This window comes from Meles meles, chromosome 1, assembly GCF_922984935.1.
Source record: "Meles meles chromosome 1, mMelMel3.1 paternal haplotype, whole genome shotgun sequence".
Classification (NCBI taxonomy): domain Eukaryota; kingdom Metazoa; phylum Chordata; class Mammalia; order Carnivora; family Mustelidae; genus Meles; species Meles meles.
Window position 1 is genome coordinate 80,631,450 of NC_060066.1, and position 27,023 is coordinate 80,658,472.

Sequence of the window (27,023 nt, forward strand, 5' to 3'; positions counted from 1 at the left end):
GGCTCAGGTAAGTATAGTCAATGGATGCTAAGTCCAGAAGAAAAATTTTTATGAGAAGCAGAATACTTTTATGGTTGTGAAATGTCTTTCTATGGATTGCTTCTAACTTACAAGGGGGAAGAATAGTAATTATTAAATTGAGAAATTGGATAACCCCATGACTGGCTTATCAAAATTAACTTTAGCAGTGAGGGGAAAATGGGCATCATAGTGTTTCATTTACCTGGTATTCTGACTGTGGACATATAACTTGAATCTAACCACGAGGAAACATGAAACAGATTCCAAATGTAGAACATTCTGTATTTTTAAAAAACGGTCTGTATTATTTAAATATGTCAGTGTTATAAAGGTAAAGTCTGAGAAATGTATACATAAAGTGTTGCATATGATTTTAGGAGGTCAAGTACTGCCTGGAGCAGTATACACCTTGCAACAAAAGTATAGTATCTTCGGGAAGCTTACCTCCTGTGCATCTTTGCTAACCCTTTCCTTGTGGAACATTCATTCATTTGTTCTTTCCTATTTGCCAGGCACTGGAGTATATTCAGTGAGTATTTTCTAAATTGAATTTCTGAAATACAGTTATCACAGCACTGTTCTAAAATTAATTTTGGTAATTTTCTATCAAACAGGCTTTTCCTTACTATGGAACAGTTCACAAGCACTTCCACCAAGCATGAACCACTTAAGAGCTTTTTATTTTCCTCTCCCTTATGAGGAGGGAACATCTTCACCTTTTTTAAAAGTTGCCATATAGCGGGGGCGCCTGGGTGGCTCAGCGGGTTAAAGCCTCTGCCTTCAGCTCAGGTCATGATCCCAGGGTCCTGGGATCGAGCCCCGCATCGGGCTCTCTGCTCCACGGGGAGCCTGCTTCCTCCTCTCTCTCTCTCTGCCTGCCTCTCTGCCTACTTGTGATCTCTATCTGTCAAATAAATAAATCTTTAAAAAAAAAAAGTTGCCATATAGCGGAAAAACTTTAAAGTGTGGAAGAACATTCTGGGATAAATGAATTTGAAGTATAATAAGGAAAAATAGATTTGAAATCCATTTAAAATTAGTTGTGTGTGTGTGTGTTTTAAGATTTTATTTGTTTATTTGATGGAGAGATAGAGGAGCAGAAGTAGGCAGAGCAGCAGGCAGAGGGAGAGGGGGAAGCAGGCTCTCTGCTGAGCAGAGAGCCCGATGTGGGGCTCTATCCCAAGACCCTGGGATCATGACCTGAACTGAAGGCAGCCACTTAACCAACTGAGCAACCCAGGAGCACCTAATAAATAGTTTTTAAATCTTTTAAATCATGTAAATAATCGTGTCTGACGTATGACATACTGGAACTTAACAAAACACAAATATGACAGATGGAGGTGCCTAGGGTTCTTACTTAAACTTGTAAAGTAAAAGTTGCTCTTTGGAGCCTGAGATTGGAAAATTTCAGACTTTAGGATTAATTTGTGAAAGGTGTAACTTTGTGATTGCCTTGTCAAAGTTTAAGTGTTGTCAAAATCCTATGGTATAATTTCAAAAAGAAAAAAACTTTAATCTTTTTAACTAAGCACGTTTTGTTGTCTTGCTTTATGTTTTCACTGAATTTTTAATTAGAAAATCTAGCTTGGAGGTCTGTGGAAGATGACGGGGAAGTAGGAGGAGGTGCCGTTTCAACCTGTACCCTAAAGTGAGCTGATTACCTACCAAAGAACTCCGGCCACCCATGAAATCAGCCTGAGATCAGAATTATACATTGATCTCTATAGGAGCAGAAGACGCCAGTGGCAGGTAAAGCAGAGTGGGAACGTCGGACTGATATCAGAATATAAACAAAAGGGGGAGGGAGCCACCAGAGGTGACCGATTGGAAAGTAATACGCCAATACGAGAGTGCCCTGTGTATGGGGACCAGCATTAGCTTGGAGTCTGGTTGAAAGCACTAAAAAAAAAAAAAAAAAAAAAAGCAAAGGATCATGGTGGGTATTACGGAATCAGGGCGATTAGGGGCAGGGGCTTAAGTCCCCGGACCCAGGACAGCCTCCCCTGGTGGTGAGCCAGAGAGAGTGTGGCAGAGAAAGCAGGTCTTGGTCTCTGAGCCTCCAGCGCACCTGAGCAGCCAGAGTGCCTGAGAACGCATGGGGTCCGGCTCCCGAGAGGGGCTGGGAGCCTGGCCAGAAGGTATTGCTGAAACGCGCATCCCACACCCTCCCCTGGGAGAGGTGCACACAGGTACTAGCCTGGACCTCTGGCATCCTGAAAAACCAGGCATTCCCAGCCTGGTCCAGCGAGAAAATCTCAGTGTGTGATCGCTGCTTGGAACCTCTCTGGCAGTCTGGAGCTGCCCAGACAGCTGCCGCTGCCGTGGTATTGGGTACAAGGAGGAGACCCTGCATCCCCAGGGACCGTGACTCAGAACTGACTCTGCCAGCAGCTCTGCAGAGCATTCTGAGGCTTCTCTCTGAGAGGGAGGTCTGGGTGCAGTTTGCTCTCCTCTAAACCTCCAAAAACCATCAAAAGCTGTCAAGATGAGAGAAAACAGATGAAAGAACATAAAAACCTCCAGAGAACAAAAGCCTGAAAAAAAAAAAAAAAACGGTTTCCTCAGAGCCCACCCCCTTGAGGGGGGTAAGAGGACCTAACTCAGGGAACATCAATGTCTGAAAACCCAGAAAACCAACCAGGAAGGAAAAAAAAAAAAAAAAAAAAGAAGACGACAAGAGAACAACCACCACTACTTCGTAACTACAACTTTTATTTTTAACTCTTTGCCAATATTCTGTGTTTTTATACATATAGATAATTTTTTAACCTATTTACCATCACAGTGAGATGTCCAGTACATCAAATTCCTTAATAACCTTCTAACCTAAACTTTTGGATACATACACCCGTGTTTTTCTTTTGCTTTTCTATTTTTTAAATTTTTATTTAAATTTTAATTTAGTTTAGTCTAGTTTATTCTTTTTTAATTTTTATTTTCTAATATACATATAGAGTTAAACTTCAAGGTAGTCCCCTTTCCCCAAACAATGCTACCCCTATAGGCAAACCAATTTTTATTCCCCTTTATATTAGGAGAGTTGAGTCCCTTAACAAAGACATCAAGATACATCCAGGAAGAATCAAAATAACCTTCCTCGCCCACACTGAGGCTCTTCCTTTGTTTTTGCTTTTATATATACATTTTTTCTCTTGTCATATACTTTTATCAGTCTTTTTGTTTGTTTTTGTTTGTATACTTCATAAATCTTACCTTGGGGCCCATTTGGACTGAGCCTTCTCTTTTATCTTCCCTTTTTTTCCTGTCTCTCTATCTATTTTTTTCTTTTTTTTTTCTTTTCTTTTCTTTATTTTTGTCTCTTCCCTATTTCTTTTTCTTTTCTTTTTTCTCTCATTTGGGTGGGGAATCCTGATTGCACAGAAGTGTTCCAGGGTGCACCTTGACTGCACCACAATCGATACATCCAGCTGCATCTGTTCAGTCATCTCTTACCAAAATTGCAGCATTATTTACAATAGCCAAGATGGAAGCAACCCAAGTGTCCATTGACAGGTGATAGACACACAACAGGATATTACTCAGCCATAAAAAATAATGAGATCTTGCCATGTGGGACAATGTAGATGGACCTAGAGGACATGATGTTAAGTTAAATAAGTCTGAGAGAAAACAAATACCATATGATTTCATTTATATGTGAAATCTGAAAAACAAAAACAAATGAATATACAGAAAACAAAATCAGACCCATAAATACAGAGAACAGACTGTTGGTTGCCAGAGGGAAGAGGGGTAGGGAAGGCCCAAAATGGGTGAAGGGGATTGGGAGATAGAGGCTTCCAGTTGTGAATGAAAAAGTCATAGGATGAAAGGTACAGCACAGGGAATACATACAGTCAATGATACGGTGTTTCATGGTGACAGAGGGTAACTACACTTGTGATAAGCATAGGATAACATAGAGACTTCTTGAATCACTGTGTTGTACCTGAAACTAATGTAATATTATGTGCCAATCTACTCAAATTAAAAAAAGAAAAAAAAAACTCCACTGGTATTTTTCAAAGAGCTGGAGCAAATAATCCTAAAATTTGTATGGAATCAGAAGAGACCCCGAATTGCTAAGGAAATGTTGAAAAACAAAAACAAAACTGGCGGCATCATGTTACCTGATTTCAAGCTTTACTACAAAGCTGTGATCACCAAGACAGCATGGTACTGGCATAAAAACAGACACATAGACCAGTGGAACAGAGTGGAGAGCCCGGATATGGACGCTCAACTCTACGGTAAAATAATCTTCGACAAAACAGGAAAAAATATACAGTGGAAAAAGTCTCTTCAATAAATGGTGCGGGGAAAACTGGACAGCGATATGTAGAAGAATGAAACTCGACCATTCTCTTACACTGTACACAAAGATAAACTCGAAATGGATAAAAGACCTCAACGTGAGACAGGAATCCATCAGAATCCTAGAGGAGAACATAGGTGGTAACCTCTTCGATATCAGCCACAGCAACTTCTTTCAAGATATGTCTCCAAAGGCCAAGGAAACAAAAGCAAAAATGAACTTTTGGGACTTCATCAAGATCAAAAGCTTCTGCACAGCAAAGGAAACAGTCAACAAAACAAAAAGGCAACCCACGGAATGAGAGAAGATATTTGCAAATGACAGTACAGACAAAGGTTGATATCCAGGATCTATAAAGAACTCCTGAAACTCAACACACACAAAACAGATAATCATATCAAAAAATGGGCAGAAGATATGAACAGACACTTCTCCAATGAAGACATACAAATGGCTATCAGACACATGAAAAAATGCTCATCATCACTAGCCATCTGGGAGATTCAAATTAAAACCTCATTGAGATATCACCTTACACCAGTTAGAATGGCCAAAATTAGCAAGACAGGAAACAACGTGTGTTGGAGAGGTTGTGGAGAAAGGGGAACCCTCTTACACTGTTGGTGGGAATGCAAGTTGGTGCAGTCACTTTGGAGAACAGTGTGGAGATTCCTCAAGAAATTAAAAATAGAGCTTCCCTATGACCCCGCAATTGCACTCTGGGTATTTACCCCAAAGATACAGATGTAGTGAAAAGAAGAGCCATCTGTACCCCAATGTTTATTGCAGCAATGGCCACGGTCGCCAAACTGTGGAAAGAAACAAGATGCCCTTCAACGGACGAATGGATAAGGAAGATGTGGTCCATATACACGATGGAGTATTATGCCTCCATCAGAAAGGATGAATACCCAGCTTTTGTAGCAACATAGACGGGACTGGACGAGATTATGCTGAGTGAAATAAGTCAAGCAGAGAGAGTCAAGTATCATATGGTTTCACTTATTTGTGGAGCATAACAAAGAACATGGAGGACATGGAGAGATGGAGAGGAGAAGGGAGTTGTGGGAAATTGGAAGGGGAGATGAACCTTGAGAGACTATGGACTCTGAAAAAGAAGCTGAGGGTTTTGAAGGGGTGGGGAGTGGGAGGTTGGGGAACCAGGTGGTAGGTAATAGAGAGGGCACGTATTGCATGGAGCACTGTGTGTGGTGCAAAAACAAGCAGTACTGTTATGCTGAAAATAAATAAATAAATTTTTTAAAAAAGGAAAAAAAAATCTAGCTTGGAGGGCACCTGGGTGGCTCAGTTGGTTAAGCAACTGCCTTCAGCTCAGGTCATGGTCCTGGAGTCCCCGGATTGAGTCCCGCATCCGGCTCCCTGCTCAGCAGGGAGTCTGCTTCTCCTGCTGACATCTCTCCTCTCATGCTCTCTCTCTCTCTCTCACTCTGTCTCTCTCTCAAATAAAAACATAAAATCTTAAAAAAAAAAAAAAAGAAAATCTAGCTTGTAAAATCTTGACTTAAAAGAATTTTTATTCCTGGCTTTTAGTATCATGTGTTGATTTTTCTAGATATCCCTTGGATATACTGACAACGATATTTCATTATTTGAGGAATATAACATTTTCTATTTATTAAATTGAGTTATTAAAAACTGTTTATCAGTGAATTCCTTTACTCCTTTTACTAGTTCTGCCCTCTATAAGAGATGTTTTGAAGGCTTACATTATAACCAAGTTCTCTTTGCGTATCTGTTACCTTTATATTAGATCCCATGCCATTTGAAACGTGCAGATTTTAAAATTGATATTTCTGCCTCCCAAATCATGTCTTCTGTCATTATATCATGTACCTCTTTATCCTTTTTATTGCCTTTACCCCTAAATTCCTTCTAGTCTGATACTAATATTACTTCTTACGCTTTCTTTTTTCTTGAACTTGTTGGGTGTTTTTGGTTTCACTGTGGTAGTTCACGACTGCAGCTATCATGCTGAGATCTCTGGCTTTGGGACATAGGAAATACACGATCACCCATATGCAGGAACCAGTCATTGTTACACATTGACAGTGCAACTGTACGTATTTGATGACTAGTCCTTTTATGAAATCATTGAATAATGTAGCAGTGTGGTATGGTAGATGTCAGGTGTTGAACTAACATCTAGTCAAAGAAAAATTTTTTTTACAATCAAATTAGGCAATTCTTTCTAGGGTTTCAGTCTGAGGAAACAAGAATTCTAGAAGCTAGTGAGCCCCCCTCCCCTTACGTTTCCGTCTCACATTTTCCATAACTTTCACTCTGGACAATTTCCCTCATAAGGCTAGCACTTAGCTCCAAATGAGCAAACTAGAAGAAACTTCCAAAGCCACATACTCTGAGTTTTGCTACCATCTTTCTGAATTTTGTAGATGTATTTTAAGAATGTAGTGATAAAGTGTGATTTATATATGGTCAATATATTCATTCTTTTTAAATGTCAAACCAAATTCTTTGTTAAGGAAATTCTGTTACTTTGCTTTAAGTTTGTTCTTGAAAATAATTTGGTTTAATTTAACTCACTCTTTAACCTTAAGCCACCTTTCACAAGAGAATTTAGTTCATTCAAAATTAGTGAGCTAAGGTATTTGGTTTTATTCTTTCTACCCTAATTTAGGTTTATTATTTATTTTACCTACCTTTTTTTCCCCTTAAAAAAAACTTTCTGCTTAATCACTTTAATATTCATCGCATTTTCCTCTTTGTTAACAAGGAATTACATGATACTTTCTCGTTACATTAGAGGTTACCTTTCCTTTCCCTACATTCATAATTAGGTATGTATTTCTCTGTTGTTTGAAAATAAGGTATCAACTGTTTCCCTTACCAAGACGGTCCCTTCACTCTCCCCTCATTACGTCAGAAACCTGGAATACTTTCTAATGCTTTACCTTTTTTTCTGTTTCTCCAGATGAAATCCTTGCAATGTTTTTATTCTCACTACTTCCTCCCCCGCCCCCTGCTAAGTTTTATTGGATATTTACAGAAATTCTCCCCAACCCAACCCAAGCCTATTGGTATTAACTAACATCTTAATAGTAACAGCTTCAAGGCTGCCCTGTTTTTTGTTTTTTGTTTTTAAAGAATTTGTCTTAAAACCATGCATATTCCTTTTATTTCAAGAATATGTTTTTTGGCTGTCACATATCCAGTTTGTTATTATCTAATTTAAATTTAATAGCATTTATATATTGCAAGATTTGTCACCTAACAATTTTCTCTTTCCTTCATTTTCTGTTTCTTTTTCAGATTCATGTGTTCTCTGGATAATCATTTCTTGAGTATTTTTCTCTCAAGAGTATTTTTCTTGAGTATGTTGCTCAATAATAGCATAGGTTATACATTACTCTTACTTTATGCATATCTGCACATATCTTTCTTTTTCCTGACAGGTTAATTGTGTTTTGAGCACAGAATTCCTGAGGTGCAGCTGTTCTCTCTTTTTTTATTGTCCTTTCGCTCCATTGTTAAAGATGAGAAGTCTAATGTCACTTGGATTCTTTTTCCTTCCTTTATGGGCTATCTTGTTTTTGCTTTTTCCTTATTGGCTCATTGGGACTCAGGTCTAGGTGCTGTAAATGGTGGTGGCCCACCCAAGAAGGAAAAATTTGTGTTCTTTATCCCACTGCATCAATTATATAGAGGTTTCTAGTTCTTTACACTAAACAGGGAAAGCCTCCCGGCTTCCTTATTCTGCATGTTCTCCCAGCTTAGGCCTCCCACATTTTCAGCCTTAGCTTCTAATTGCCAGGAAGGCCAGTCGTAACATCTGGGGCTGCTGTTTCCTTTGTCTCTAGGATTTTCACAGATTTCTGTGGTGTGTACTTTTCCCATGATTTGGTCATTTTCAGTCTTCATCTTGTGGCACTTTTTGCCCATGCAGGAGAAAGCCATAAATCCCTTCCCTTACCAGGGAGCCTTCAAATTCCGTAGTCAAAAGGTAGTTGGCTTAAAATTTTGTAGTTGGGCATGAGGAGTCAGACATTTTTAAAATTATCATCCTTTATGATTCTTTTTTTTATCCTTTATGATTCTTAATCTTTTATTTTTAATAAGTAGTCTTTCTGCTTTTTTGACTTTTAAAAATATATTTATGTATTATTATTTTATTCCTTGTTTCATAAATTATGTTCAGAAAAATATTCCTCCATAACCCTCTTCTCTACTCCCCCCACCCGGAAGTCAGCCCAAACTGCTGTAACAATATGCCATAGACTGAATGGCTTAAACAACAGACATTTATTTCTCATGGTCTGGAGGCTGGAAGTCTGAGATCAGGCTGCCAGCAATGCTTGGTTCTGGTAAAGGGCCCTCTTCCAGGCTGCAGATACATTGTATCTTCACATGGTGGAAAAAGAGGGGAGCTAGTTCTCTGGCATCTTCTCCTCCTCTTCTTCTTCCTCTTCTTCTTCTTCTTTTTTTTTTTTTTTTTTTAAGTAGGCTCCATGCTTAGTGTGGGCTCAAACTCGCAACCCCAAGGTCAAGACCTGAGCTGATTTTTTTTTTTTCTTAAGTAGGCTCCACACTCAACATGGGCTCGAACTTAAAACCCTAAGATCAAGACCTGAGCTGAGATCAAGAGTTAGACGCCTAACCGATTAAGCTACCCAGGTGTCCCTGCTTTCTTGGAACAGCATTAAACCTGTTCATAAGGGCTCTAACCTCAGGACCTCCCAAAGGCCCCAGTTCCAGATATCGTCGCATTGGGGATTACATTTCAACAAAAGAAATCTGAGAGAATATGAACATTCAGTCCGTCACAGAAGGAAAAGAGATTTGCATTACTGTCTAATATTGTGTATTCTATTTTAACTTCTATGTATAGTCACTCTTAAGTTTGCCAAAGGCCTTTGAAACTCTAAATATCTCACTCTAGAGTGAAACTCTCTCTTGAGACTCCCGTGTGTAAGACAAGAAGCTTGATAGTCTGTTTAGCTACTCCCTTGCTTCTCTTGCTCTTTGTCAGTACAGTCTACTCTTTTAGATATAAATCACCTGCATTGCGTTTTTATTTTTTCTTTATGTATCTTTCAAAAAGTTTGTTGGAATTTATATTTTAATTTCATTACGATATTTTTAACAATTATTTAAACTCATTCCTATTTCACCTGGCTCTGGTGCTCATTAGTAGTCACTTCATACCTTGACTTTACTCTTTTTCAGAGTCTTTCTCTAAGTTCAAGTATATTTGCACATAATATTTTTTTAAAGATTTTATTTATTTATTTGACAGATAGAGATCACAAGTACGGAGAGAGGCAGGCAGAGAGAGAGAGAGAGAGAGGAGGAAGCAGGCTCTCTGTCAAGCAGAGAGCCTGATGCGGGGCTCGATCCCAGGACCCTGGGATCATGACCTGAGCGAAAGGCAGAGACTTTAACCCACTGAGCCACCCAGGCGCCCCTGCACATAATATTTTTAAGAAGATTGCTTATTTAGTATTTTCCCATAACCATAAATCTTTATATTATGGTTTAATTTGCAAAAAAATAAATGATCTCCTTAATGGTGGGGGAAATGTTACATTATAATAGTTCTCACTGATTTTTATCTTTTTATATTAAAATCCTAAAAGTTAATTTGAAGTACTAATTTTGTTTTTTCTGTTTATTATTTCTAAGAAACTTTTTTTTCCAGACCATATACAAAGACTTTTTCTTTTCTTTTCTTTTCTTTTTTAAAACCTTTGTAATATCTTTAGGTCATCAGAAATTTTTAGACTGTCCTTGAAAAGTAGAGACTTTATATCTACTCCTAAAAATAGACTTTTCTGTTTATATTTTGTATATATAAAGGGGAGTTATTTTCCATGACATTTCATTAGTCTACTGCAGAAGCAGTTGTGTTTATAGTAAGAATATCACTAAGCCCAGTGGGTCATATTTGATATAATTATGGATGGAATTTTTTAAATTAGCTGTTGATTATATTTTTTGTATTAGGATTTGGCCTGAAGTATTTGTAAGGTTACAAAATATTGCTAAATACCCCAAATACAAATTCTTGTAGCTTTTTAGCCACATTTCTCAGTGAAAGTCAATTATGGAATAAAAAAGCTCTGATTATTAAAATAATTTTAAAATAATTAGTAATAGAATTATATTCTTTTAACTTTCACAGTCTGTGTTGAGCCAAGCCATTTAATTTGGTTTAAGGAGTTAATTACGACAAGAGGATATTTAACATCCTCTCGCATATGACAGCATCAAAATACAAATATGGTAATTTATTATAAAAAGAAGAAAGCTAGGACACATCATTGTTAATGCAGTCCTTTTATCTCTGGAAAATGGAACTCATATTAAGCTTTGAATCTCAGGGGACAGAATATGGGGGGAGGGTATGGAAGAAGCTCATTTTATTCTTTGTGTACATCAGAAAACTATCTTAGGAAACTGGACTTCCAAGTATTGAATAGTGGAATAGGGGGAACAATTATGGCCCAGGACTTTTGCAAATCTACGTGTGGTGGTTGTGCTAATGGTTATTTTTAGAGATTTTATTTCTTTATTTGACAGAGAGAGAGATCACAAGTAGGAAGAGAGGCAGGCAGAGAGAGAGGAGGAAGCAGTCTCCCTGCAGAGCAGAGAGCCCGATGCGGGGCTCGATCCCAGGACCCTGAGATCACGACCTGAGCCGAAGGCAGCGGCTTAATCCACTGAGCCACCCAGGCGCCCCTAATGGTTATTTTTAATATCTTAATTTTATTATATTGGCACCTGTTATTTACGACTTTTGTTTAAAAATTATACTTAATTGTAGGAAATGCATTTCACTGTGTAATAGCAGTTGAAGCTTTAGATTTTCTGAATGCCCATAAACTATACAGCATTGTCCAATGGAACACTACAGAAGTAATTGTATTTATACTAAATTACTGCCTTATATTCTTTTAGTTAGAAAACCCTATCAACTGGAAGTTTTGTATCTCTACAGCTTAAAGATCCTTTATGTTCATATTGATAACCGGTAGCCATTGCAGGTTTCAGACATGTTTTCAGTAGTCAAAGGAAGTCTAGCTTTTGTACCTTTTTAAAAAAGTACGTTTTATTTTCGTTTAATTTTTTTGGAAATTGACCATCTAAGTTACATGTAAGTTAATATGTTAGTATCAAAGATATTTTTACTGACCATTATACAATTACATGAATTCCTTAAATATCATCAAATTTATCTCTTTTTTAAAAAAGATTTTATTTATTTATTTGACAGACAGAATTCACAAGTAGTCAGAGAAGCAGGTAGAGAGACAAGAGGAAGCAGGCTTCCTGCTGAGCAGAGAGCAGGATGTGGGGCTCAATCCCAGGACTCTGGGATCATGACCTGAGCCGAAGGCAGAGGCTTTAATCCACTGAGCCACCCAGGCACCCCTCAACTTTATCTCTTTTGGATAATGTTTTAATTTTTATAAGTAGAGCTGCCATATGTATTATATAGATTTAAAAATTACTTGGGCATTTTAAATATAGGTTTATTATAGAAAGTATAGACCATATTACATGGTCTCAAGGGAGTTTAGAATAAATTAGCTATAAATTGCATAAATTCATTACTAAGAAACAAAGACCTTTTATTCATCTTTTTCAGAATCTAATTTATAAAAAAGAAAAAAAAATCTCTGTTCCGTTTACTTTCAGACTTTCATCATAGTATCAGTGCTAGTTATAACTGATTAATTGTGGTTCAGTAAGCATTTACTGAAAACTATGTGCAAACCACGTTGTTAGGTGCTGGGAATAAAAAGGATGGATGAGCCCTGCTCTGAAGTTGTGAGTAGCTTGACTGGAGAGACAGCTATAGATAAATATTATTGTGACAAATATGGTACAATCGGTGTGAATAAAGTGCTACAGGGGTACAGACAATCTTATATTACATATAAAAATATTCTAATTATCAGTCATAACAGAAAGAAGGTCCCAAAGAAGATGGTTCCTTTGAGTAGACTTTGTGAATACATAGGCATGGCATTTGAGATAAAGTATAGTCTGAAAGAAGTCATGAAATCACATGGACTATTTATTGAATAACTGGAGTTTATAGAAGTGGAGATTTGAATAAAGTAGGCCAGGCCCACATTGTGATAGACAAAGCCAGACTAAAGAATTAGGACTGACCTTGGAGAGTTAGTGAAGACCATAAAAATATTATCTGTGTTTTAGAAAGTTACTCTGGCTAGAAGACAGAGATCAGTAACATATTTCAACCAGTTTCACAAGCCAGAAACCTATAAGTCATCTTCATCTGATTATTATATGAAGCACTATTGCTTAAATCTGTTGACTTACCTCTGTGCTATAGACATGATCTTAATTCAGACTAGCATTCTGTATCACTGGGACTACTGCAATAGCCCCTCACTGGTCTTACTGCTTGTTCTCATGTTGTACGTTATCTGACATTAATAGATATTACTAGAACTCTGCCAGCTTTTCTTCTTCTCCTCTTCCTCTCCCCATCCTCCTCCCTCTCTTTTTGGTTTCTGTTTGCCTGTAGGAGGTATGTTGAATACACTGATACCTGTGAGGGTGACCTTGTTTAGAAATAAGGTCTTTTTAGGTATAATTAAGGTACAAAATAAGATGAGGTTATATTAGAGTAGGGTGGGCCCTTAATCCAATGTGACTGGTGTCTTCAGAGGAGATAGAACAAGAGAAGAGATAGGAGATAGGAGAGAATGCCCTAAGATGATGGAGGCAAAGATTGAAGCACTGCTGCTATAAACCATGCCAAGAAATGCCAAGAGTGGTCAGCAAGCCACCAGGAGCTAGGAAGAGACAAGAAGGGATTCTCTCTTACACGTTCTGAGGCAGCATGGCCCTGCCAATGTCTTGATTTCAGATTTCTAGCCTCCACAACTATGGGACAATAAATCTCTGTCGTTTTAAGCCATCAACTTTGGAGTACTTTGCTACAGAAGCCCTAGGAAATAAATATATTTATTTATAATATAATATATATATACCTGTTATATATTGTTTATCTTTTAAGTGTAATCTTCCTTTATCTTTATATCTTTAGAGTTATTTCTTATAAATAGCATTTAGCTGATTTTATTTTATTTTATTTTATTTTTGGTTATACTTTAGCATTCTTTATCTTTTTTTTTAAAATTAATTAATTTATTTTTATTTGCTTATTTACAGCATAACAGTGTTCATTGTTTTGGCATCACACCCAGTGCTCCATGCAGTACGTGCCCTCCCTATTACCCACCACCTGGTTCCTCAACCTCCCACCCCACCCCACCCCCTCCCGCCACCCCTTCATAACCCTCTGGTTGTTTTTCAGAGTCCATAGTCTCTCATGGTTCATCTCCCCTTCCAGTTTCCCTCAACTCCCTCTCCTCTCCATCTCCCCATGTCCTCCATGTTATTTGTTATGCTCCACAAATAAGTGAGACCATATGATACTTGACTCTCTCTGCTTGACTTATTTCGCTCAGCATAATTTCTTCCAGTCCCGTCCATGTTGCTACAAAAGTTGGGTATTCGTCCTTTCTGATGGAGGCATAATACTCCATTGTGTATATGGACCACATCTTCCTTATCCATTCATCCGTTGAAGGGCATCTTGGTTCTTTCCACAGTTTGGCGACCGTAGCCATTGCTGCAATAAACATTGGGGTACAAATGGCCCTTCTTTTCACTACATCTGTATCTTTGGGGTAAATACCCAGCAGTGCAATTGCAGGGTCATAGGGAAGCTCTATTTTTAATTTCTTCAGGAATCTCCACACTGTTCTCCAAAGTGGCTGCACTAACTTGCATTCCCACCAACAGTGTAAGAGGGTTCCCCTTTCTCCACATCCTCTCCAGCACACGTTGTTTCCTGTCTTGCTAATTTTGGCCATTCTAACTGATGTTAGGTGGTATCTCAATGTTGTTTTAATTTGAATCTCCCTGATGGCTAGTGATGATGAACATTTTTTCATGTGTCTGATAGCCATTTGTATGTCTTCGTTGGAGAAGTGTCTATTCATATCTTCTGCCCATTTTTTGATATGATTATCTGTTTTTTGTGTGTTGAGTTTGAGAAGTTCTTTGTAGATCCTGGATATCAACCTTTTGTCTGTACTGTCATTTACAAATATCTTCTCCCATTCCGTGGGTTGCCTCTTTGTTTTGTTGACTGTTTCCTTTGCTGTGCAGAAGCTTTTGATCTTGATGAAGTCCCAAAAGTTCATTTTTGCTTTTGTTTCCTTGGCCTTTGGAGACTTATCTTGAAAGAAGTTGCTGTGGCTGATATCGAAGAGGTTACTGCCTATGTTCTCCTCTAGGATTCTGATAGATTCCTGTCTCACGTTGAGGTCTTTTATCCATTTCGAGTTTATCTTTGCGAATGGTGTAAGAGAATGGTCGAGTTTCATTCTTCTACATATCGCTGTCCAGTTTTCCCAGCACCATTTATTGAAGAGACTGTCTTTTTTCCATTAAATATTTTTTCCTGTTTTGTCGAAGATTATTTGACCATAGAGTTGAGGGTCCATATCTGGGCTCTCCACTCTGTTCCACTGGTCTATGTGTCTGTTTTTATGCCAGTACCACGCTGTCTTGGTGATCACAGCTTTGTAGTAAAGCTTGAAATCGGGTAACGTGATGCCGCCAGTTTTGTTTTTGTTTTTCAACATTTCCTTAGCAATTCGGGGTCTCTTCTGACTCCATACAAATTTTAGGATTATTTGCTACAGCTCTTTGAAAAATAACAGTGGAATTTTGATCGGAATGGCATTAAAAGTATAGATTGCTCTAGGCAGTATAGACATTTTAACAATGTTTATTCTTCCAATCCAAGAGCATGGAACAGTCTTCCATCTTTTTGTGTCTTCTTCAATTTCTTTCATGAGTGTTCTGTAGTTCCTCAAGTACAGGTCCTTTACTTCTTTGGTTAGGTTTATGCCCAGGTATCTTATGGTTCTTGGTGCTATAGTAAATGGAATCGATTCTCTAATTTCCCTTTCTGTATTTTCATTGTTAGTGTATAAGAAAGCTACTGATTTCTGTACATTGACTTTGTATCCTGCCACGTTACTGAATTGCTGTATGAGTTCTAGTAGTTTGGGGGTGGAGTCTTTGGGGTTTTCCATATAAAGAATCATGTCATCTGCGAAGAGAGAGAGTTTGACTTCTTCCTTGCCAATTTGGATACCTTTTATTTCTCTTTGTTGTCTGATTGCCGTTGCTAGAACTTCTAATAATATGTTGAACAAGAGTGGTGAGAGTGGGCATCCTTGTCATGTTCCTGATCTCAACGGGAAGGCTGCAAGCTTTTTCCCATTGAGGATGATATTTGCTGTGGGTCTTTCATAGATAGATTTTATGAAGTTCAGGAATGTTCCCTCTATCCCTATACTTTGAAGCGTTTTCATCAGGAACGGATGCTGGATTTTGTCCAATGCTTTTTCTGCATCAATTGAGAGGACCATGTGGTTCTTCTCTCTTCTCTTATTGATGTGTTCTATCACACTGATTGATTTGCGAATGTTGAACCAACCTTGCAACCCAGGGATGAATTCCACCTGGTCATGGTGGATAATCTTTTTAATGTGCTGCTGGATCCTGTTTGCTAGGATCTTGTTGAGAATCTTTGCATCCATATTCATCAGTGATATTGGTCTGAAATTCTCCTTTTTGGTAGGGTCTTTGCCTGGTTTGGGGATCAGGGTAATGCTGGCTTCATAAAAAGAGTCTGGAAGTTTTCCTTCTGCTTCAATTTTTTGGAACAGCTTCAGGAGAATTGGTGTTATTTCTTCTTTGAAAGTTTGGTAGAATTCCCCAGGGAATCCGTCAGGTCCTGGGCTCTTGTTTTTTGGGAGGTTTTTGATCACTGCTTCAATCTCATTACTAGATATCGGTCTATTCAGGTTGTCAATTTCTTCCTGGTTCAATTTTGGGAGTTTGTAGCTTTCCAGGAATGCATCCATTTCATCTAGGTTGCTTAGGTTATTGGCATATAACTGTTGGTAATAATTTCTGATGATTGTTTCTATTTCCTTGGTGTTCGTTGTGATCTCTCCCTTTTCATTCATAATTTTATTAATTTGGGCTTTCTCTCTTTTCTTTTGGATTAGTGTGGCCAGTGGGTTATCAATCTTATTGAGTCTTTCAAAAAACCAGCTTCTAGTTTCATCAATACTTTCTACTGTATCTCTGGTTTCTACCTCATTGATCTCTGCTCTAATCTTATTTCCCTTCTTGTGTGTGGAGTTGGTTTGATTTGTTGTTGATTCTCCAGTTCTTTAAGGTGTAGAGACAGCTGGTGTATTCTGGATTTTTCAATGTTTTTGAGGGAGGCTTGGATGGCTATGTATTTCCCCCTTAGAACCGCCTTTGCTGTATCCCATAGGTTTTGGACCGAGGTGTCTTCATTCTCATTGGTTTCCATGAATTGTTTAAGTTCATCTTTGATCTCCTGGTTGATCCAAGCATTCTTAAGCAAGGTGGTCTTTAGCTTCCAGGTGTTTGAGTTCCTTCTGAACTTTTCCTTGTGATTGCGCTCCAGTTTCAAAGCATTGTGATCGGAGAATATGCAGGGAATAATGTCAGTCTTTTGGTATCGGTTGAGTCCTGCTTTGTGACCCAGTATGTGGTCTATTCTGGAGAAGGTTCCATGTGCACTTGAGAAGAATGAGTATTCTGTTGTTTTAGGGTGGAATGTTCTGTATATGTCTATGAGGTCCATCTGGTCCAATGTTTCATTCAATGCTCTTATTTCTTTATTAATTTTCTGCTTCAATGATCTATCTATTTCTGAGAGAGGCGTATTAAGATCTCCTACTATTATTGTATTCATATCAATATGGCTCTTTATCTTGATTAATAGTTTTCTTACGTAATTGGGTGCTCCCATATTGGGGGCATAGATATTCACAATTGTTAGATCGTCTTGGTGGATAGTACCTTTAAGAATTATGTAGTGTCCTTCTGTATCTCTGACTACAGTCTTTAGTTTAAAATCTAATTTATCTGATATGAGAATTGCTACTCCGGCCTTCTTTTGAGGCCCATTGGCATGAAAGATGCTTCTCCATCCCTTCACTTTCAGTCTGGGTGTATCCTTAGGTTCAAAATGGGTCTCTTGTAGACAACATATGGATGGGTCCTGTCGTTTTATCCAATCTGCAACCCTGTGTCGTTTTATGGGCGCATTTAGGCCATTCACATTGAGAGTGATTATTGAGAGATAGGTTTTTATTGACATCGTGTTGCCTTTGAAGTCTTTCTGTCTATAGATTGTTTCTATATTTCTGTTCAATGATATTCTTAGGATTTTTTCTCTTTTATAGGACCCCCCTTAATATTTCCTGCAGTGTCGGCTTGGTGGTTGCATAGTCTTTTAAGCCTTGCTGGTCTTGGAAACTCTTTATCTCTCCATCCATTTTAAATGTCAGTCTTGCTGGATAGAGTATTCTTGGTTGCATGTTCTTCTCATTTAGTACTCTGAATATATTTTGCCAGCCCTTCCTGGCTTTCCAGGTCTCTGTGGAAAGGTCTGACGTTATTCTAATGGGCTTTCCTCTGTATGTAAGAAGTTTCTTTGTCCTAGCTGCTTTTAAGAGGGTCTCTCTTGAAACATAATTCCCCATTTTAACTATAAGGTGCCGTGAGGACTTTCGAGAATCTAAAATCTTGGGAGGAGATCTTTCTGCCTCTAGTACATGAACATTGTTTCCATTCGTGAGATTGGGAAAATTTTCATAGACAACTTCTTCCACTATATCTTCTAGACTTCTTTCTTTTTCTTCCCCTTCAGGGATTCCAATAATTGTGACGTTGGAACGTTTCATGGCATCGTTTATTTCCCTGATTCTGTTTTCGTGGCTTCTGAGCTGTTTGTTCCAGGCTTCCTCCTGATCCTTTCTCTCTATCTGTTTGTCCTCCAGATCACTAATTCTATCTTCTGTTTCAGTTACCCTAGCTTTTAGAGAATTTAGATTGGACTGGAACTCATTGAGAGCATTTTGAACATCATCCCTGGTGGCTTTCAGTTCTGCCCTAACATTGTGAACATCATCCCTGGTGGCTTTCAGTTCTGCCCTAATCAATTCTGTTTGGTCATCCATGGCTTTCTCCAACCTAGCTATTGCCTGGATAATTGTTAGTCTGAATTCCTTTTCTGACATATTGTCTATGTCGATAGCCATTAGTTCTGTTGCAGAAGGCCCATCCTCTGTATTTTTCTTCTGTTGGGTATTCCTCCTCCTAGTCATTTTGGTAAGAGGTGACTAAACAGATGCAGCTGGACTTACCGATTGTGGTGCAGTCAATGTGCACCCTGGAACGCTTCTGTGCAATCAGGATTCCCCACCCAAATGAGAGAAAAAAGAAAAGAAAAAGAAATAGAGAAGAAGAAAGAAAAAAAAAGGGGGAAAGAAAAAAGGAAGAAAAAAAAAAAGAGAGAGAGAGAGAGATAGGAAAAAAAGGGAAGATACAAGAGAAGGCTCAGCCCAAATGGGCCACAAGGTAAGATTTGTGGAGTATACAAACAAAACAGACAGACAAAAAGAGTGATAAAAGTATATGACAAGAGAAAAAAATATGTATATATAAGCAAAAAAAGGGAAAAACCTCCTCAGAAAGAATCCCAAGTATAAGATTTATATATTGTCAGGACAGACACAAATTCACAGAAACACCGACAGAAGGAAAAATTGGGAGAATGGTTATAGATTCTCAGTGTGGGTGAGGAAGTTTATTTTGATTCTTCCTGAAGGTATCTTGATGTTTTTGTTAAGGGACTCAACTTTCCTAAGTTACAGGGGGATTAGAAACTGGTTTGCCTATAGGGGTAGCATTGATTGGGGAAAGGGGGTTACCTTGAAGTTTAACTCTATATGTATAGTAGAAAATAAAAATTAAAAAAAGAATAAACTAGACTAAACTAAGTTAAAATTAAAAAAGAATTAAAAAAATAGAAAAACAAAAGAAAAACACGGGTGTATGTATCAAAAATTTCAGGTTAGAAGGTTATTAAAGAATTTGATGTACTGAACATCTCGGTGTGATGGTAAATAGGTTAAAAAATTATCTGTATGTATAAAAAAAAAAAAGAACCAGAATATTGGTAAAGAGTTAAAAATAAAAGTTGTATTTATGAAGTAGTGGTGGTTGTTCTCTTGTAGTCTTTTTTTTTTTTTTCCTTCCTTCCTGGTTGGTTTTCTGGGGGAGGGGCCTGCCACGTGGGTTTTCAGACAACAATGATATTCCCTGAGTTAGGTCCTCCCACTCCCCTCAAGGGGTGAGCTCTTTTTTTTTCAGGAAACTGTTTTTTTTTTTTTTTCAGCCTTTTGTTCTCTGGGGGTTTTTATGTTCTTTCATCTGCTTTCTCTCGCCTTGACAGCTTTTGATGGTTTTTGGAGGTTTAGAGGAGAGCAAACAGCACCCCAACCTCCCTCTCAAAGAGATGCCTCAGACTGTTTTGCAAAAGCTGCTGGCAGAGTTGGTTCTGGGTCACTGTCCCTGGGGATGCAGGAGCTCCTCGTTGTGCCCAAAACCAGGGCAGCGGTGGCTGTCTAGGCCGCTCCAGACCGCCAGAGAGGTTCCGAGCAGAGATCGCGCACTGAGATTTTCCCGCTGTCCCGGGCTGGGAATGTCTGGTTTTTCCTCCTGCCAGAGCTCCAGGTTAGCGCCTATGAGCACCTATCCCAAGGGAGGGTGTGGGACGCGTGCGTTTCAGGATTGCCGTCAGGCCAGGCTCCCAGCCCCTCACGGGAGACAGACCCCACTCGGGAGACAGACCCCACTCATTCTCAGGCGCTGGCGTTCAGGTGCACTCGCGGCTCAGGGACGGAGACCTGATTTCTCCGCCGCACTCTCTCTGGCTCCACGCCAGGGGAGGCTGTCCTGGGTCCGGGGACTTAGGTCCCTGACCCTAACCGCCCAGGTTCCCACTATTACCACCCCCCCACCGCGATCCTTTGCTGTTTGTTTTTTGAGTGCTTTCAACCAGACTCCAAGTTAATGCTGGTCCCCGGACGCAGAGCACTCTCGTGTTGGGGTGTTACTTTCCAATCGGTCACCTCTGGTGGCTCCCTCCCCCTTTTGTTTATCTTCCGATATCAGTCCGATGCTCCCAGTCTGCTTTACCTGCCACTGGCGTCTTCTGCTCCAGTAGAGATCCAGACGTGTATAATTCTGATCTCAGGCTGATTTCATGGGTGGTCGGAGTTCTTTGGTAGGTAATCAGCTCACTTTAGGGTACAGGTTGAAATGGTGCCTCCTCCTACTTCCCCGCCATCTTGCAGGTCGCATTCTTTATCTTTTAAAGATTTTATTTTTATTTATTTGACAGAGAGAGAGATCACAAGTAGGCAGAGAGGCAGGCAGAGAGAGAGGAGGAAGCAGGCTCCCTGCGGAGCAGAGAGCCCGATGTGGGGCTCCATCTCAGGACCCTGAGATCATGACCTGAGCCGAAAGGCAGTGGCTTAATCCACTGAGCCACCCAGGCGCCCCATAGCATTCTTTATCTTTTAAATGAAGCATTTTGCTTATTTACTTAAATTTATCTGAATTAGTCATATATGTGAAAAATTTTTGGCCTCTTGTGTTATGTGTTTTACCTTTTCTGTATTTATTTTCCTATTCTTTCTTACCTTCTTTTATTTTGATAGATTTTTTTCCTGTTCGATTTGAAATATTGTTATTATGATAGTTACTCTAGAAATTTTAGCTTGCATATTTAACTCAGTAGTCTAAAGTTGACATCTTTACCTTTCCAAGTAGTGTATTTTGATCACTCTTTTCCAATTTATGTGTTTTGACTTTTTTCTATCTTTTTTAATACTAAAGTCAGAAGACATTATTATTTTTATTATGTACAATCATATTTCCTTGCTTTTCCTATTTATAATTTCTTTGTTATGCATTGCTTTTTATACTTTCTGCTCTGTGGAATTACTAAACTTCTGCCAATAGATCCTCTAACATTTCTTTTAGGTTCTTCTAGTAGCCAATTCAGTTGTTTTTAATGACAGTCTTTATTTTATCCTTATTCATTGGACATTGAATTTGAAGTAAACAAATTTTTTCTTTAGCATATAGATGATTTTCTTCCAGTGTCTTCTGACACTGTTTATTAGCTCATTTGTTTTGTTTTTAGAATTCCACATGCGAGTGGAATCATATGGTATTTGTCTTTCTCAGTCCGACTTATTTCATTTAGCATTATACCCTATATGTTCATCCCTGTTGTTGCAAATGGCAAGAACACTTTTTCCCTGTGTGTGTATACATACATGTATGTGTATGTACATGCACATACATCTTCCTTATGCTTTTTTTCTATTGACCGATACTTAGATTGTTTCCATACTTTGCTATTGTTAATAATGCTGCAGTAAACATAGGGTTGCATAAACCTTTTCAAATTCATGCTTTCATTCTCTTTGAGTAAATATCTAGTAATGGAATTATTGGATCATATGGTGTTTCTATTTTCAATATTTTGAGGAACCCCTATACTGTTTTCCATAATGACTATACCAATTTACATTCCCACCAGCAGTGCACGAGGGTTTCTTTTTTTCCACACCCTTGCCAACACTCATTATTTCTTTTGTTTTTGATTTTAGCCATTCTGACAGGTGTGAAGTGGTATCTCATTATAGTTTTGATTTGTATTTTCCTGATGATGAGTGGTGTTAAGCATCTTTTCATGTATCTATTGGCCATTTGTAGGACTTTTGGAAAAATATCTATTCAGGTTCTCTGCTCATTTTTAAATTAGTTAGTTAGTTTGTTTGTTTGTTTTGGTGTTGAGTGGTAGAAGTTCTCTATATGTTTTGGATATTAGCCCCTTACTGGATATATCATTTGTAAATATCTTCTCTTATTCAGTAGGCCGCTTTTTGGTTTTGCTGGTAGAGTCCTTTGCTGTGAAAACACTTTTTATTTTGATACAGTCCAAATAGTTTATTTTTGCTTTTGTTTCCTTTGCTTAGGAGACATATCTAGAAAAATATTACTACAGTCAGTGTCAGAGAATTTACTGCCTGTATTGTCTTCTAGTATTTTTGTGGCTTCAGATTTCACCTTTACATCTTTAATCCAAATTGAGTTTATTTTTGAGTATGGTGTTAAAATGTGGTCCACTTTCATTCTTTGGCATGTAGCTGTACAGTTTTCCTAGAACCATGTATTGAAGGGACTGTCTTTCCTCCATTGTATATTCTTACCTCCTTTTCGTAGATAAGTTAACCATGTAAGTGTGGATTTGTTTTTGGGCTTTCTTTTCTTTCCCATTGATCTCTATGATACTACCACACTGTTTTGATTACTACAACTTTGTCCTGTATCTTGAAATCTGGGATTGTGTTACCTCCAGCTTTGTTCGTTCTTTGTCAAGATTTCTTTGGCTATTCGGAGTCTTGTAGTTACACAGAATTTCAGTATTATTTGTTAAAGTTCTAGTTCTATGAAAAATTCTATTGGTATTTCAGTAGGGTACAGATTCATTGCACTGACTCTGTAGGTTGCTTTGGGTAGTAAGATTTTTAACAGTATTAATTCTTCTAATCCATGAGCATGGACTATTTTTCCAGTGTTTTTCGTTTGTTTGTGTCATCTTCAGTTTCTTTTATGAGGGTTTTGTAGTTTTCAGAGTATAGACTTTCATTCCCTTAGTTAAGTTTATTCCTAGGTATTTCATTTTTATTTGGTACAACTGTAAATGGGAATTAAAAATTTTTTTCCTGCTACTTTGTTACTAGTGTATAGAAATGCTGTTGAGTTTTGAGCATTAATTTTGTATTCTACAACTTTACGGAATTCATCTATTAGTTTTAAGTTTTTTAATGAAGTCTTTAGGGGTTTCTCTTTATAGTTATGTAATCTCCAGATAGTGGCAGTTTAACTTCTTTATCAATATGGATATCTTCTTTTTTTCTTGTCTGATTGGAGTGTCTAGGACTTCCAGTCCTATGTTGAAGAGAAGTGGTGAGAGTAGACATCCTTGTTTAACTGTAATACTTTTTAATACAATCAGAGAACCCTGTGCCCTCCCTCGCATCTCTACTAATAACTTGGATATATGCTGCTGAAGCGAGCACTCTACTAATAACTTGTGATGTCTTTCTTTCCCCATTGTATTTAAAACATTTCCCTCCAGATCACAAATAGGAAAAATAAAGGAAAAAAAAAATATATATATATATATTTTTTTTAAGATTTTATTTATTTGACAGAGATCACAATTAGGCAGAGAGGCAGGCAAAGAGAGAAAGGAGAAAGCAGGCTCCCTCCTGAGCAGAGAGCTAGACTCAGGGATCAATCCCAGGACCCTGGGATCACCACCGGAGCCAAAGGCAGAGGCTTAACCCACTGAGCCACCCAGGTGCCCCAAAAAACATATATTTTTGAAGGTGTTGAATGCTGTAGGAAGGTATTCTGATAGGTTAACTAATCTTGTACCTATATTTAATATTAAAACTTCAACTAATTTTTAAAAACAGATATGATATAAAAGCCAGCAATTTTAGGTCTTTTTAAAACATTCTTAAAAGAAATGTTTTTCCATTGCAAATTTAAAATATGTTTGAACAGAGGTGATGAATTTTTAAACAGGCAGTTATTTCCACTCAGTTGTTTGTGATTTCTGAGTTGACTCTTCCTCTCTTTTGAAAAGTAAACTCCCAACTTTCTGCCTTAACCTAATACATGTTGTTAAAAGCACTGTTTCGTTTTGGCTTTGGCTTTGTATCCATCTTACTTGTCTTGAGTCAGCATTTTCTGTTTAAACTAAATTTTCATAGAATGCAGGGCCTCTTGTTTTTATGTTGCGTTGTTGTTGTGCGTAAATGAAAGGGCAATTAGTAAATGCTTTTTATCATTTGTTGATGAAGTATATATGATTTTTCTAGCTCCTTTCTTATAGTATTTTAGATTGTAAGATTATTTTTATGATCTACGTTCCTATAAAGAGAAGACATGATTTTGCTTGTAAGCTGGAAGGCTAAGATGTTATATATTAATTGATAATTATTTGGGTTTATTTCAATTATAAAGCTAATAGATGCTTGTGAGGAGGGAAAATAAAACTTTGGAGCCATGAAAAGGAAAAGTTCTTCCTCTCCATTATTCACATACAACCACTATTAATAGTTTCTTCTATGTAATTACTCTTCACTAGATCTTAAGAAAATATGTTCTTGACCATATAACTGCAGAGGACCCATATAATGATTGTTGGACCATGATGTCACATCCTTTGGCTTCAGTATGTGGATGAGAGTGGGGGGCTGACAAGGTAAAGCAGTATTCTGTTTCTTTGATTGAACTTGATTATGCTTTTCTATTTCTAAGCAATAGAAATTTAGAATTTTTTTAATTCTTTTGAATTCTATAATGAGTCTCTTAATTTTCTCTTAAGCATCTTTTCCTACTTGTTTGTAAGAATTCCTTTATTTCTTTTGTGGTATCTTTGTGATTCTGGAAAAGGAACATTGGGACTTCAGCATAAATTTGATTTTCTGGAAGGAGACTAGGATGATATCTGGCTACTGGCAGAATGGGAGGGTAATTGACAAATTCATTTTGATTCCTTTAAGATGGTGTTAATGTGTTAATGTTTGTTCTAAATGTCATTTAATCGTTTTGTTCATAAAAACTAAATATGATCAACTTAAAAGACTGAGAGAAGTGATTTACTTGGAAATGGGAGGTTCTTGAATGTTTTTCTTATATTTTGTTGATATCCTTTTAAAAAAAATTCTGCTATTTCATGTTCTATCTGAAGAGTACATTTTAATAGGAACTTTATATAGCAATTCAAATTTTGTACTTACTTGGGCTTTATAATAAAATCAAGCAATGTTAGCTTAGATAATGGAACATGTGTTATATAGGACATAATTTAAAATTTTTTTTTTTTTACACAGCAGTTGCAGGGGGGAAATATATCCTAATTCTAAAATGTGAAATTTGAACTGGTAGAATTGTAAACATGTTTAACATTTTAAAGTCTTTTCAATCTGTTCTATATAAGGTGCAATTTTTTTTTTAGATTTTATTTATTTATTTATTTCTTTATTTGACAGACAGAGATCACAAGTAGACAGAGAGGCAGGCAGAGAGAGAGAGGGAAGCAGGCTCCCCACCGAGCAGTGAAATTTGAACTTTTAGAATTGTAAACATTTTTAACATTTTAAAGTCTTTTCAATCTGTTCTATATGAGATGCAATTTGTTTTTATATTTTATTTATTTATTTATTTATTTATTTGACAGACAGAGATCACAAGTAGACAGAGAGGCAGGCAGAGAGAGAGAGAGGGAAGCAGGCTCCCCGCCGATGCGGGACTTGATCCCAGAACCCTGAGATCATGACCTGAGCCAAAGGCAGCGGCTTATCCCACTGAGCCACCCAGGCGCCCTGAGATGCAATTTTTTTTTTTTAAATCTATCATTACATGATAGAAAATAGTTTTTAAAAGCAAAAATTCTCTTTTATTTGATCACTTTCTATTTTTACACACAAACCTTGACTTCAGATTGTCGAATTGTCATTAAGGACCATTGATTTATTGTTTTCAAATCAATGAGACTTCTTATTTTTTAATACATGAAACTCATACTTTCCCTTTTCCTATGACTCTTACTCTTTCATGTTTCATCTGCTCATGGATTTCAGCGTCCTCCTTGGCCCTTAATAGATTTGCACTGTCATATCTGCCAACTACTTTATTGATCCTACATCTGTACTTTATTTATTCCATAATTTAGTGAGCAAATGTTATATCTTACGGATATGAAAAGGTTAAAATATCTATCCAACAAAGACAGGGATATCACCCTGTGAAGCTGTAATCAGAGTTTCATATTTTCTATTTTTGAAGTTCATACAGATAGATAATGGAAGGTTATTATAGCTTAGAATTTATAAAAATATCTTTTTTTCTATTTTATTGTTCAAAGGTGATTTCCTCTGTTTAAAGATATTCATTAATGATATTATTGAATGTCTTTTTTGTTATATGGAAGCTGTTGTTTCTTGGTTTTGCTTCCTCATTTTTCTCTATTTTTCATCTTGCTCACCTCAAATCTAGTTAGAATTATTTCAGTTGTGAATTGGCGTTTATTAATCCAATAAAAGGAATCTGCTACCTTAAAAAGGCTCTTTACAAAAGCTCTCAGTTCCATAATTTTGCTTTACTTTTTGTCTTATCAGCTTGTTACTAATAATGGTACCATTTATTGACTGAATGTGTTTAATGTGCTCAATTTCCCTTGTATGTCATGCATATACCTACATTATCTCATTTGATCAAGTATTGTATAATTTCTGTTGGCAACAGTGAAAATCAAGTAGTTTTTTAATTGCCTTTTGATATTTACATCATATGCTTTTGTGTGTGTTTTATTTATAGACTTTATTTTTTAAAACTCTTTTAAGTTTACAGAAAAATTGAGCAAATAGTACAAAATAGTCCCCTGTACATCCCCCAGCCCCCCTCCAGAGTATTCCCAGTTTCTTTCTTCCATCCCTTACAGCATTACTGTCATTCATTTCATTTATTTAATTTCTATAATCACTCAATACATTTCTACTATTACTACTTTGAACTAGCACTTAATTAGTTCAATTAATAAAAAAAACTTTTATTTTACATCTATTTATTCCCTCTCTGACAATCTTCCTTTTTTAATGTAGAGTTG